Source organism: Aegilops tauschii, chromosome 1 (assembly GCF_002575655.3).
Source record: "Aegilops tauschii subsp. strangulata cultivar AL8/78 chromosome 1, Aet v6.0, whole genome shotgun sequence".
Taxonomy (NCBI): domain Eukaryota; kingdom Viridiplantae; phylum Streptophyta; class Magnoliopsida; order Poales; family Poaceae; genus Aegilops; species Aegilops tauschii.
The window spans coordinates 245,260,290-245,271,963 of NC_053035.3; positions in this window are offsets into that span (position 1 = coordinate 245,260,290).

The following is an 11,674-nucleotide window of genomic DNA, read 5'->3' on the forward strand; positions in this document are numbered from 1 at the left end:
TACTTTCCGATCTATAAACCAAAAATACCAAAAGTATTTACTTTACCGTTTATCTATCTCTATCAGATCTCACTTTTGCAAGTAATCGTGAAGGGATTGACAACCCCTTTATCGCGTTGGGTGCAAGTTGTTTGATTGTTTGTGCAGGTATTCGGTGATTTGTGCATTGTCTCCTACTGGATTGAAACCTTGGTTCTCAAACTGAGGGAAATACTTATCTCTACTTTGCTGCATCACCCTTTCCTCTTCAAGGGAAAAACCAACACAAGCTCAAGAAGTAGCAAGCGCTCCCCGAGGTCCTCGTCGGCACGGCCTCCTAACCGCCACCCTGTGTCCCGGCTGGCACGCTGCTGCCCGCAGGCTTCAGGTCGAGCATCGTCGCGCCGCCACCAAGTAAGCCGCCTGTGTTTGAGTCCACAATGTCGGCTGCTCCATCAGGGTCGGCCACCTCGCAGTGCGGGTCGCGGCTGCCTTGGCCTCCCGCAAGGCCGCCCCAACCGCTGGTGGATGTTTGTCCCGCGCGGCTACCACTAAGGCCGGTTGTGGCTGCATCTCTGACGGCACATATGGGTATGCACTCCCCACCGAGCTCGCGGCTTCCCTAGGCCAGGTCCTCGCCGCCACTGCCGCTTGGGTGTCTCCCCTCCCCGGCCTCTGTTGATGCTCCTCCTGTCAGCGTCGCGTCGTCAACCTCGACTGCTGCTGTGGGCGTGTTGTCCTGACTCCTATCAGTGCTGCTACATCCTACTTGACTCCTATGGAAGCCCTGCCGTCACCCCCAGCTGCTGCTATTGAAGCGTCGTCTAGGACTCCTGCCGCCGAAGCGCTGTCCATGACTCCCGTGGAAGCGGCGTCGTCCTCAGCTCCTGTCGGCACTGCGCCATGTCTAGACTCGGAGCGACCTGATGACCCACAAGTATAGGGGATCTATCGTAATCCTTTCGATAAGTAAGAGTGTCAAACCCAACGAGGAGCAGAAGGAAATGACAAGTGGTTTTTAGCAAGGTATTGTCTGCAAGCATTGAAATTATTGGTAACAGATAGTTGTATGATAAGATAACTCGTAACGGGTAACAAGTAACAAGTTTAAAGAAGGTGCAGCAAGGTGGCCCAATCCTTTTTGTAGCAAAGTACAAGCCTGGACTGAAGTTTGTTTACTGTTTGGCTTCATACCATCTTCCATCCTGATTCATACTACCTAGTTGCTGATAGTCTTCGTGCTTTCACATCATTGCTTACTTGACTATGGCTTGTCTAGTGTAGTCTACCTTCCGCTGCATATCAATAGGTTCATTTCTACTGTTTGTCTTCAAAGACCTCGTGTTTTGAAGACTTTCATAAAAATCGCCTATTCACCACCCCTCTAGTCGATAACTAGCACTTTCAATTGGTATCAGAGCAAGGTGCTCCCTTGTTCTGTGTGATTCGGTTTAATGCTACCTCTTGAGCATGCGTTGGTTTTCCCTTGAAGATGAAAGGGTGATGCAGCAAAGTAGCATAAGTATTTCCCTCAGTTTTTGAGAACCAAGGTATCAATCCAGTAGGAGACTACACGCAAATCGCCTAGTACCTGCACAAACAATCAAGAACCTTGCAACCAACGCGATAAAGGGGTTGTCAATCCCTTCACGACCACTTGCAAAAGTGAGATCTGATAAAGATAATAAGATAAATATTTTTGGTATTTTTGTTGTATAGATTGGAAACTAAAGATTGCAAAATAAACGGCGACAGAAATTGGCAAGTTGATGATAAACTAATATGATGTAAAATAGACCCGGGGGCCATAGGTTTCACTAGTGGCTTCTCTCAAGATAGCATATATTATGGTGGGTGAACAAATTACTGCCGAGCAATTGATAGAAAAGTGCATAGTTATGATGGTATCTAAGGCAATGATCATGAATATAGGCATCACGTTCGTGTCAAGTAGACCAAAACGATTCTGCATCTACTACTATTACTCCACACATCGACCGCTATCTAGCATGCATCTAGAGTATTAAGTTCATTAGAACGGAGTAACGCATTAGGCAAGATGACATGATGTAGAGGGATAAACTCAAGAAATATGATATAAACCCCATATTTTTGTCCTCGATGGCAACAATACAATACGTGTCGGTTCCCTTTCTGTCACTGGGATCGAGCACCGCAAGATTGAACCCAAAGCTAAGCACTTCTCCCATTGCAAGAAAGATCAATCTAGTAGGCCAAACTAAACCGATAATTCGAAGAGACTTGCAAAGATATCAGATCATGCATATAAGAATTCAGAGAAGAACCAAATAATATTCATAGATAATCATGTTCATAAACCCACAATTCATCGGATCTCGGCAAACACACCGCAAAAGAGTATTACATCGAATAGATCTCCAAGAACATCGAGGAGAACTTTGTATTGAGATCCAAAGAGAGAGAGAAGAAGCCATCTAGCTAATAACTATGGACCCGAAGGTCTGTGGTAAACTACTCACACATCATCGGAGAGGCTATGGTGTTGATGTAGAAGCCCTCCGTGATCGAATCCCCCTCCGGCAGATCGCCGGAAAAGGCCCCAAGATGGGATCTCACGGGTACAAAAGGTTGCGGTGGTGGAAAAGTGGTTTCGAGGCTCCCCTGGATGTTTTCAGGGTATAAGAGTATATATAGGCGAAAGAAGTAGGTCAGTGGAGCTACGAGGGGCCCACGAGGGTGGCGGGCGCGCCTACCCCCAGGCGCGCCCTCCTGCCTCGTGGCCGCCTTGTTGCTTCCTTGACTTCCACTCCAGGTCTCCTGGATTGCGTTTGTTCTAAAAAAGATCCTCGCGAAGGTTTCGTTCCGTTTGGATTCCGTTTGATATTCCTTTTCGACGAAACACTGAAATAGGCAAAAAAACGCAATTTGCACTGGGCCTTCGGTTAATTGGTTAGTCCCAAAAATAATATAAAAAGGTATATTAAAGCCCATTAAACATCCAAAACAGATTATATAATAGCATGGAACAATCAAAAATTATAGATACGTTGGAGACGTATCATTTAACCACCTGGAGTTTTAGCTATGTCGACTGCAGGGATAATCAAGGTCTCCGCTGCGTGCCCTGTCTTCGATGGCACTGATTACCCCTACTGGAAGAATAAGATGCGCATGCATCTTGAAGCCATTCACGTCGACCTCTGGTATATCGTCAACAATGGCGTTCCCAAGGTCGGTGAAGGTGTCACCGCTGCTGATGTCAAGAGGTTCATTCAACCGGATTCGACTGCCAAGAACATCATCTGTGGTCAACCTGGCAATCGGGTCGGGTTTGGTCGGGTCGACCTTTACCAGACCCATGCCCGGAACACTTATCGGGTCTGCCATAAACCCACGACCCTACCCATGGGTCGAGTCTCATGCCCATGCCCGAACCCATCGGGTTACCCGACTCAATCGGGAACCCATCGGGCGTAATTCATTTTTTATTATCTAATTTATTGCTCCCTGCCGGGCCATGCACTTCCATGGAACCAAGGATTTCTATTGGCCAACTACTTCTTCTATTGACTTATATAGGTAGCACCTGATACGTCTCCAACGTATCTATAATTTTTTATTGTTCCATGCTATTATATTATCCATCTTGGATGTTTATGGGCTTTATTATGCACTTTTATATTATTTTTGGGACTAACCTATTGACCCAGAGCCCAGTGCCAGTTCCTGTTTTTTCCCTTGTTTCAATGTTCCGAAGAAAAGGAATATCAAATGGAGTCGAAACAGAATGAAACCTTCTGGAGAAGTTATTTTTGGAAGGAAAGCAACGAGCGAGACTTGGAGTCCACGTCAAGGAAGCAACGAGGAAGGCACGAGGCAGGGGGCGCGCCCACCCCCCTGGGCGCGCCCTCCACCCTCGTGGGCCCCTCGTGGCTCCCCTGACGTACTTCTTCCGCATATATATACCCATATACCCTAAAACGATCGGGCAACAGAAGAGATCGGGAGTTCCGCCGCCGCAAGCCTCTGTTCCGGCACTCTGCCGAAGGGGGGAACCCTCACCGATGGCCATCTTCATCATCCCGGCGATCTCCATGACAAGGAGGGAGTAGTTCACCCTCGGGGCTGAGGGTATGTACCAGTAGCTATGTGTTTGATCTCTCTCTCTCTCTCATGTTCTTGATTTGGCACGATCTTGATGTACCGCGAGCTTTGCTATTATAGTTGGATCTTATGTTTCTTCTCCCCCTCTACTCTCTTGTAATGGATTGAGTTTTCCCTTTGAAGTAATCTTATCGGATTGAGTCTTTAAGGATTTGAGAACACTTGATGCATGTCTTGCCGTGCGTATCTGTGGTGACAATGGGATATCACGGATTGATAAACCTTAGGTCATCCACTTGAGGGAAACTTGCTACTGTCCTACAAACCTCTGCACTTGGAGGCCCAACAACGTCTACAAGAAGAAGGTTGTGTAGTAGACATCAAGCTCTTTTCTGGCGCCGTTGCCAGGGAGGTGAGTACTTGAAGGTATATCTTTAGATCTTGCAATCGAATCTTTTTGTTTCTTGTTTTATCACTAGTTTAGTCTATAAAAGAAAACTACGAAAAAAATGGAATTGAGTTTGTCTCATACGCTTCATCTTTTTAATATCTTTCGTGAGAATGATGGAAAGGAAAATTGTGCTCAATTGCTAGAAGAAGAATGCATTAAAATGTTTGGCACTAAATCTTAGAATGATGAGCATGATTTCAATGTTGTTAGTATGAATTCTATGAATATCCATGATGCTAATGATATGCAAAGCCACAAGCTTGGGGATGCTATGTTTGATGAAGATGATATGTTTAGTCCCCCAAGTTTTGATGAGAATATTTATTATGATGAAAGCATGCCTCCTATCTATGATGATTATTGTGATGACACGTATGCTATAAAGAATAATGATAACCATGAAACTTGTCATCTTGATCTTAATTTTCAATCATATGATAGTTATTTTGTTGAGTTTGCTCCCACTACTATTCATGAGAATAAATTTGCTTATGTGGAGAGTAATAAAAATTATATGCTTATAGATCATGAAAAGAATGCTTTAGGTGCTGGTTATATTGTTGAATTCATTCATGATGCTACTTAAAATTATTATGAGGGAGGAACATATGCTTGTAGGAATTGCAATAATATCAAGTTTCCTCTCTATGTGCTTAAAGTTTTGAAGTTATGTTTGTTTTGCCTTCCTATGCTAGTTGATTATTGTTCCATAAGTTGTTTGCTCACAAAGTCCCTATGCATAGGAAGAGGGTTAGAATTAAATGTGCTAGTTATATTCTTCATGATGCTCTCTTTATATTTCAATTCCTATCTTTTATGTGAGCATCATTGAAATCATCATGCCTAGCTAAGGGCGTTAAACGATAGCGCTTGTTGGGAGGCAACCCAATTTTATTTTAGTTTCTTGCTTTTTGGTTATGTTTAGGAATAAATAATCCATCTAGCTTCTGTTTATATGTGGTTTTGTGTTTTAATTAGTGTTTTTGCCAAGCGCAAGATCAACAGCAAGGTATGAGAGTGGTCACACGTCTGTTGACTGAGACTAAATTGGGGTCACACGATTTTATTTTATTTTGGTACTGTCCGATCTACGCCAGATGGCTTGATGCCCGTCTTGTGCCTCCCGGCTGGCACTGTTAGGAATCTTCCCCGAAGAGCCAGCGACCAATGGCAGAGCAGCTTGCCTCCGCCGTCTGTGGCCCCGGCCAAAACCCCGCTCCCCGCCCCACCGCACTGCCGTCGTTGCGCCCCCCGGGCCAATCCATATAGACTCCCCGTCATCCAGATCCGGCGGCGGCAGTATTGAACCCACGCAACTCTAAGATAGCCATCTAAGCGCTGCTTCCGCGGTGAACTTGTGGCCCCGCACCCTTACGTTAGACACCAGCCAACCTGCAGCCTAGGAGCTCCGCCGCCTCGAGGGGTGCTGCTTCCCATTGGGAATCGATTGGCCCAGAATAAAAATTCAGACAACTGACTGCTAAATAAAGTGATTTGAGATGAGGGTGCGACCTATCTGGCGGCATGGTAAAGTAGGTAGGTCCAGCTGCCGAGTCGGTGAGGCCGGCGCGGTTGCGGTGGCCACCGGCGGCAGGGAAACAGCGATGTCGCGACGGTCGACGGCTACGGGGAAGCAGCACTGGGACTCTGGACGGATCTGAAGTTGTAGCCGCTCCGGCGCCGTGAACAACGGTGGGGGTGAATCGGCTCCGGTATGGTTCACGCGGCCGTCGTCGAGGTAGCTCCAGCAGCACGGAGTAAGAGGCACATGGCCCAGTGCACGACGGCAAATGGACAACGTCTCCGGCATTAGGGAGGAGGGCAGCTGTGAAATTGGTGCGGTGGGGGCACCATGGAGGAGGGGCTGAGGTTTCGCGGCTCGGGAGAAGGGAGCTTCCGGGGAGAAGGTGATTTGGCGCCCACGAGGTATGAATGGGGGGGAATTGGGAGGGGAGTGGAACCATGTTTTACGGACGCATTTGTCTGAAATGTGAGGGGGAGTTACAGTTCTACCCCTGCCTTTAGGCTTCTCAGCTTGGGTCTGTGTACTGAGGGTCGGGGATGGTAGAGTAACTTTGCTTCTCCCCAAATATTGGGCGGGAGCGATTTCGGGCGAGGAGGGCATGTTTTGAAATATCGTGGGCGCGAGCGATTTCGGGCGAGGAGAGCGTGTTTTGAAATAGTGGGCGCGAGCTATTTCGGGCGAGGAGAGCGTGTTTTGCTGACCATGGTTTATGAATTATTCGGCACATGTCATTTCGGCCGAGGAGAAGGCGCGCTTGGATGAAGTTACAAACCTACCCTCGATGCACAACGGGCCAATTAATGCATCTCCCACATAGGACGGTAATTTCGCGTCTCCCATTTATTTGCTCGGGTGAATTCCACCGAGCAGAGGATGTTTAACGGTTCGTTCAAAATTTGGGAGAACGAGCATCCATGTCTACCTTACCAAGTCGATTTGAATCAAGCTAAAAAAAGTCGATTCAAATCAAATTTAGAAATATTAGCTTGCCACTTCTTTTTTAGATGGAGAGATGATGCTCGGGAGTAATGTGTTTTTACATGCTCGTTGGTAGCGATTTACTGTATGACAAATAGTTGACCCACTCAAAAACGGGAATCAAACCCAAAATGAAATATCTCGATTCAATGAAATAGATCATTCACCAGGTCAAAATAGTGAACTAAATCCAAAATTGAACACCTCAATCGAATAGCATGTTGTACAGTATTATAGTACTCCATGAACATGTTGAAAGTCAAATTAATGAACTTGTTTGATATACGCATATATCCGTTCATGTGTGGATTGCAGACAACATGTTCCCCAATTTAAATATTTGAATACAAGTTTATATCGAAACATGGTTTATATCAGTCTTTAATGCATAAAACGCGACCCCCCCCTCTCTTGGACTCCTGCTCTCTCTCTCTCTCTCTCTCTCTCTCTCTCTCTCTCTCTCTCGCCGACAATCTTCAATTCTGTCGCACGCATCCAACACACAAACCTTGTTGGTCCTCTCTTTCTCTCCATCTCTCTCTCTCTCTTTGTGTGTGTGCGTGGGTGGGGGGGGGTCTTTCTAGTTCGCATGCATATATACTCCATCTATAGGTCTCTCTCGCACACTATGTATGATTCTCTAGTCCAAGCTAGATATCTTGGGTGCACTCATAGTACGCACACAAATTCCTTGGCTCGTTGCCTGTAACTCTCTCACGCACCACTTTGTCGTCTCAGAGCTCTTCCCCCTCTCTCTCAAACTCTCCATCTACCTGGGTCACACATACACATGCATATCTCACTCGCACTCGATAGGCCCATCTAAAACTCTATCTCTCTCCCTCGTTCTCTCTCCATCTCACACGTGCACACACACAATCTCATGCCTAGCTAGCCAAGTATGACGGTCTCTCACTCAATTGTAGGCACACGCAGCCCCCCCTATATGTATGACTAGCTAATCTTAGTCTCCATCACAAACATGTGCATGGTCTATCTCGATTTCTCTCGGGGAATCTTTCTATCGCGCACGCACCTCCCTCGATCTCCCACCCATATAGTCCCCTCACGATCTCAAGGGGGTCTCTCTATCACAAACACAGCCTCTCGCCCTCCCCATGCATCCATGTTCTCCATGTGTCCCTCTCGACCTTTGTTCCTTGTTGGCTAGACCTCTATTGGACATGTGCTATAGGGGTGTCTCTCTCTGTTGCAAACAATCACACACTAGCTATCTTCGTGTATCTCCTCGCCTCGCTTTTCTATCTCGGAGATGCATGCGTGATATGTTCGCCTAAGAAACGAAAAAACACTCTCTCTCTAATTTATCGTTTGTTGTCACTTTCTCTTTCACACACATACTCTATTTGCACACTTACTCATTCTCCTTCACACGCACTTGATCCCTCTCGACTTAGGCACTCTCCTCGATCCATAGCATATTGATTTATTGAGAAGTCAAACATCACAAAGTTTGACCATGTACGTGGAGAAAAACAATTACATGTGGAACGGCAAACATATACCATTAGATTCACCATGAGATGTAGTTTCGTATGATGTATCTTTGGTATTGAAGATATAAATAACATTTGTGTAAACCCGATCAAAGTTTCCAAAGTTTGACTTCAAAAAAAGTTACATGCACTGCATTATCGAGCGGATGGAATACCTCTTTCCCCCCTCTCAGCTATCTGACGCACCACTCAGCCTTATCGGGGCTCCTCAATCTCTCTCAAACTTTATATCTCCCTGGTTCACACATACACATGTCTCGCTCACGCTATAGATATAGACCCATCCAACACTCTCCGCCCTTGTTCTCTCTCTATGTGACACGCACCCCCCTAATAAGTACCATAATCCCTCACTCCATCATAGGCGCAAGCACTCCCCCCCTAAGTATGAGTATCTCTCACTAGCCATCAGGAACACACGTATTGTCTCCTTCCATCCATACGTCTATCTCGATATCTCTCGGGGTATCTTCTATCGCGCACACACCTTGTCACTCGATCTCCCACCCATGTAGTCCCATCATGATCTCCAGGGGATCTCTCTATGACAAACATACACTCTCTCCTCCCCATGTCTGCATTTTCTCCGTACGTCTCTCTCGACCTCTCTCCCTTGTTTGTCAGACCCCTCTTGGCCACGTGCTAGGGGTCTTGCTCTCTCGGTTGCAAACAACCACACACTATCTCCTCACCTTGCTTCCGTTGTCGAAGATGCATCTGTGATATGTTTGCATAAGACACACACGTTTTTTCTCGACTTTTATCGAGTGTTGTCCATGTCTCTTTCACACACGCACACACACTTTTTTCACTCACTCTTTCTATTTCTCTCTCTGCCTCTCTCTAGTTAGGGACTCTCTCACGTCCATAAGCATATGGATGTTTTGAAAAGTCAAACCTCAAAAAAGTTTGACCAAGTATATGTGGAGAAAAACATTTACATCTGGAAAGATCATTAGATTCATCACAACATGTACTTACTTCATACTATCATTTATCTTTGGTATTGTAGATATAAGTAATTACTTTATAAACTTGGTCAAAGTTTCAAAAGTTTGACTTTTAAAAAAATGTTGGAACTACATTATCGAACGGAGGGAGTAGCTCTTTCTCTCTCTCTCTCTACTATCTCTCACGGGCCTCCCCTCTCACACGAACACTCTATACCGACGGATTATATGCTCACTGTGTCAGCGTATAGCTCCGTATATTGTTTAGTTGACCTGTCAACCAGTCCACATGCTACCTTGTCAGCTCGTGTTCTGTATCTTTGTGTGCTGGCCCATGTGGCAGTGGGTGAAAATAAGTAAACTAGAGGCCCATCTGACACACGGTGAAGTAAACAAAGTTGAAACCACTCGGGGTAGCACCCCGCACGCTAGTAAACTGAGGGCGCATTGAGGACACACTTCTTCCGCGTGGAGGACGCACTCGCGCACAATTCACCACTACGCGGCGGCATGCACAGAAGGACGCACTCGCGCACACCCAGCACACAACACACACCAGCACACGTGTACACCGGCGTCGCCGCCGGTTGAGATGAACGGCGAGGCAGCCAACAAGCGGAGGCGGCTCGAGCTAAAACCGCATCCGGCGAGCCTGGACTTCATCAGCAGCCTCCCCGACGACATGCTGCTCGTCATCATCGGCCTCCTCCCCACCAAATCTGCCGTGCGGACCACCCTGCTCTCCCGGCGGTGGCGCCCCCTCTGGCGCCGCGTCCCCCTCAACCTCACCGTTGACAGCTGCCTCTGCGACGGGGATTGCAAACGCATGGCCGCAGTGTCCAAGATCCTTTCATCGCACCCTGGGCCAGCCAGACGCCTTGACATCCGCATGTTCAGTACCAACTGCAAGGTCCAACCCAAGTTCGATGAGTGGTTCTTATCCCCCGCCCTAGATCAGCTCGAGGAGCTCAGCTTTCAAGCTGGACGATGTCGCTCTCTGCCGCCGTCCGTGCTCCGCCTCGCGCCAACGCTGCCCCGCGCCAGCTTCAGCTCCTGCTATCTTCCCCAGATTAATGCCGCGCCCGCCCTTCTTCTCCCTCAACTCAAGCAGCTCGACCTCTTCGACGTTGTCATCTCGAAGAAGGCTATGGAGCACCTGCTCCGCAGCTGTACTGCGCTCGAGTACCTTCGTTTGAGCAGATCCACGGGTTCATTAGCCTCCACATCGCCTCGACGAATCTCCGATGGATTTATATGTCTTGCTGGCCCCGCAACAAGACATCAATTGGGAAGAGATCACTCCAGCTGTTCCACATTATGGTCATTGAGAATGCGCCTTTCCTTGAGAGATTGCTTGTATCAGATCTAGAAGGTCCAACAAAAATCAGGGTCATTGACGCGCCGAAATTGACAGCGTTGGTGCACTCGTCTGCCAAATTCTCCGAACTCTTTATTGGATCCGTAATCGTTCAGGTACATCACTCATCTTCTTCTCCGTCTTCTTGAAATTCACATTTTTAAATTTCTTCTTGATGTATTTACGACCGTCTTCCAGAAAATGATTCCCACAAGCTTGACCCAGTCTATGCGCACAGTGAAGATCTTGGCAATAAAATCTATCGGCCCCAATCTGGATCAAGTTGTTGGATTCCTTACATGCTTTCCATGCACGGAGAAGCTACTCATCGAGGTGAAACTTCTTTCCTATTAGTAAACGGTAATCACAATGTAGCTCAAATTTTTCGTAATTTTCCCAAATTACGATGACAAGTGTAGTGTTCAAAACTGCATCTATGCACTGCACCGAAAGAAATGTTTTTAGTATTTTTTCTCACGTGATCACCTGCATTGTTTTTTTGTTGTACTGCTATAGTAGCCTAGGCTAGTCATAGTGGAAAGTAACTTAGACTACTCCAGTAACTCTATGGTTACCCTAAGAGCAAGTACTACCTCCGTCCTGGTTTACTCTTCCTATTTTGTAGTATGAAAATTTGACCATAGATTTAACTAACAAAATGTTAATGCATGTCACTAAGAACTATATCGTTGGATTCGTATTTGAACATAATTTCAAATGGTGTAATTTTTAGTGACATGCATTGGCATTTTCTTACATAAATATATGGTCAAAATTTTATACTAAATAAGAGGTAGTACAAAAGTGGGCTATAACGGCCCTCCACTATGT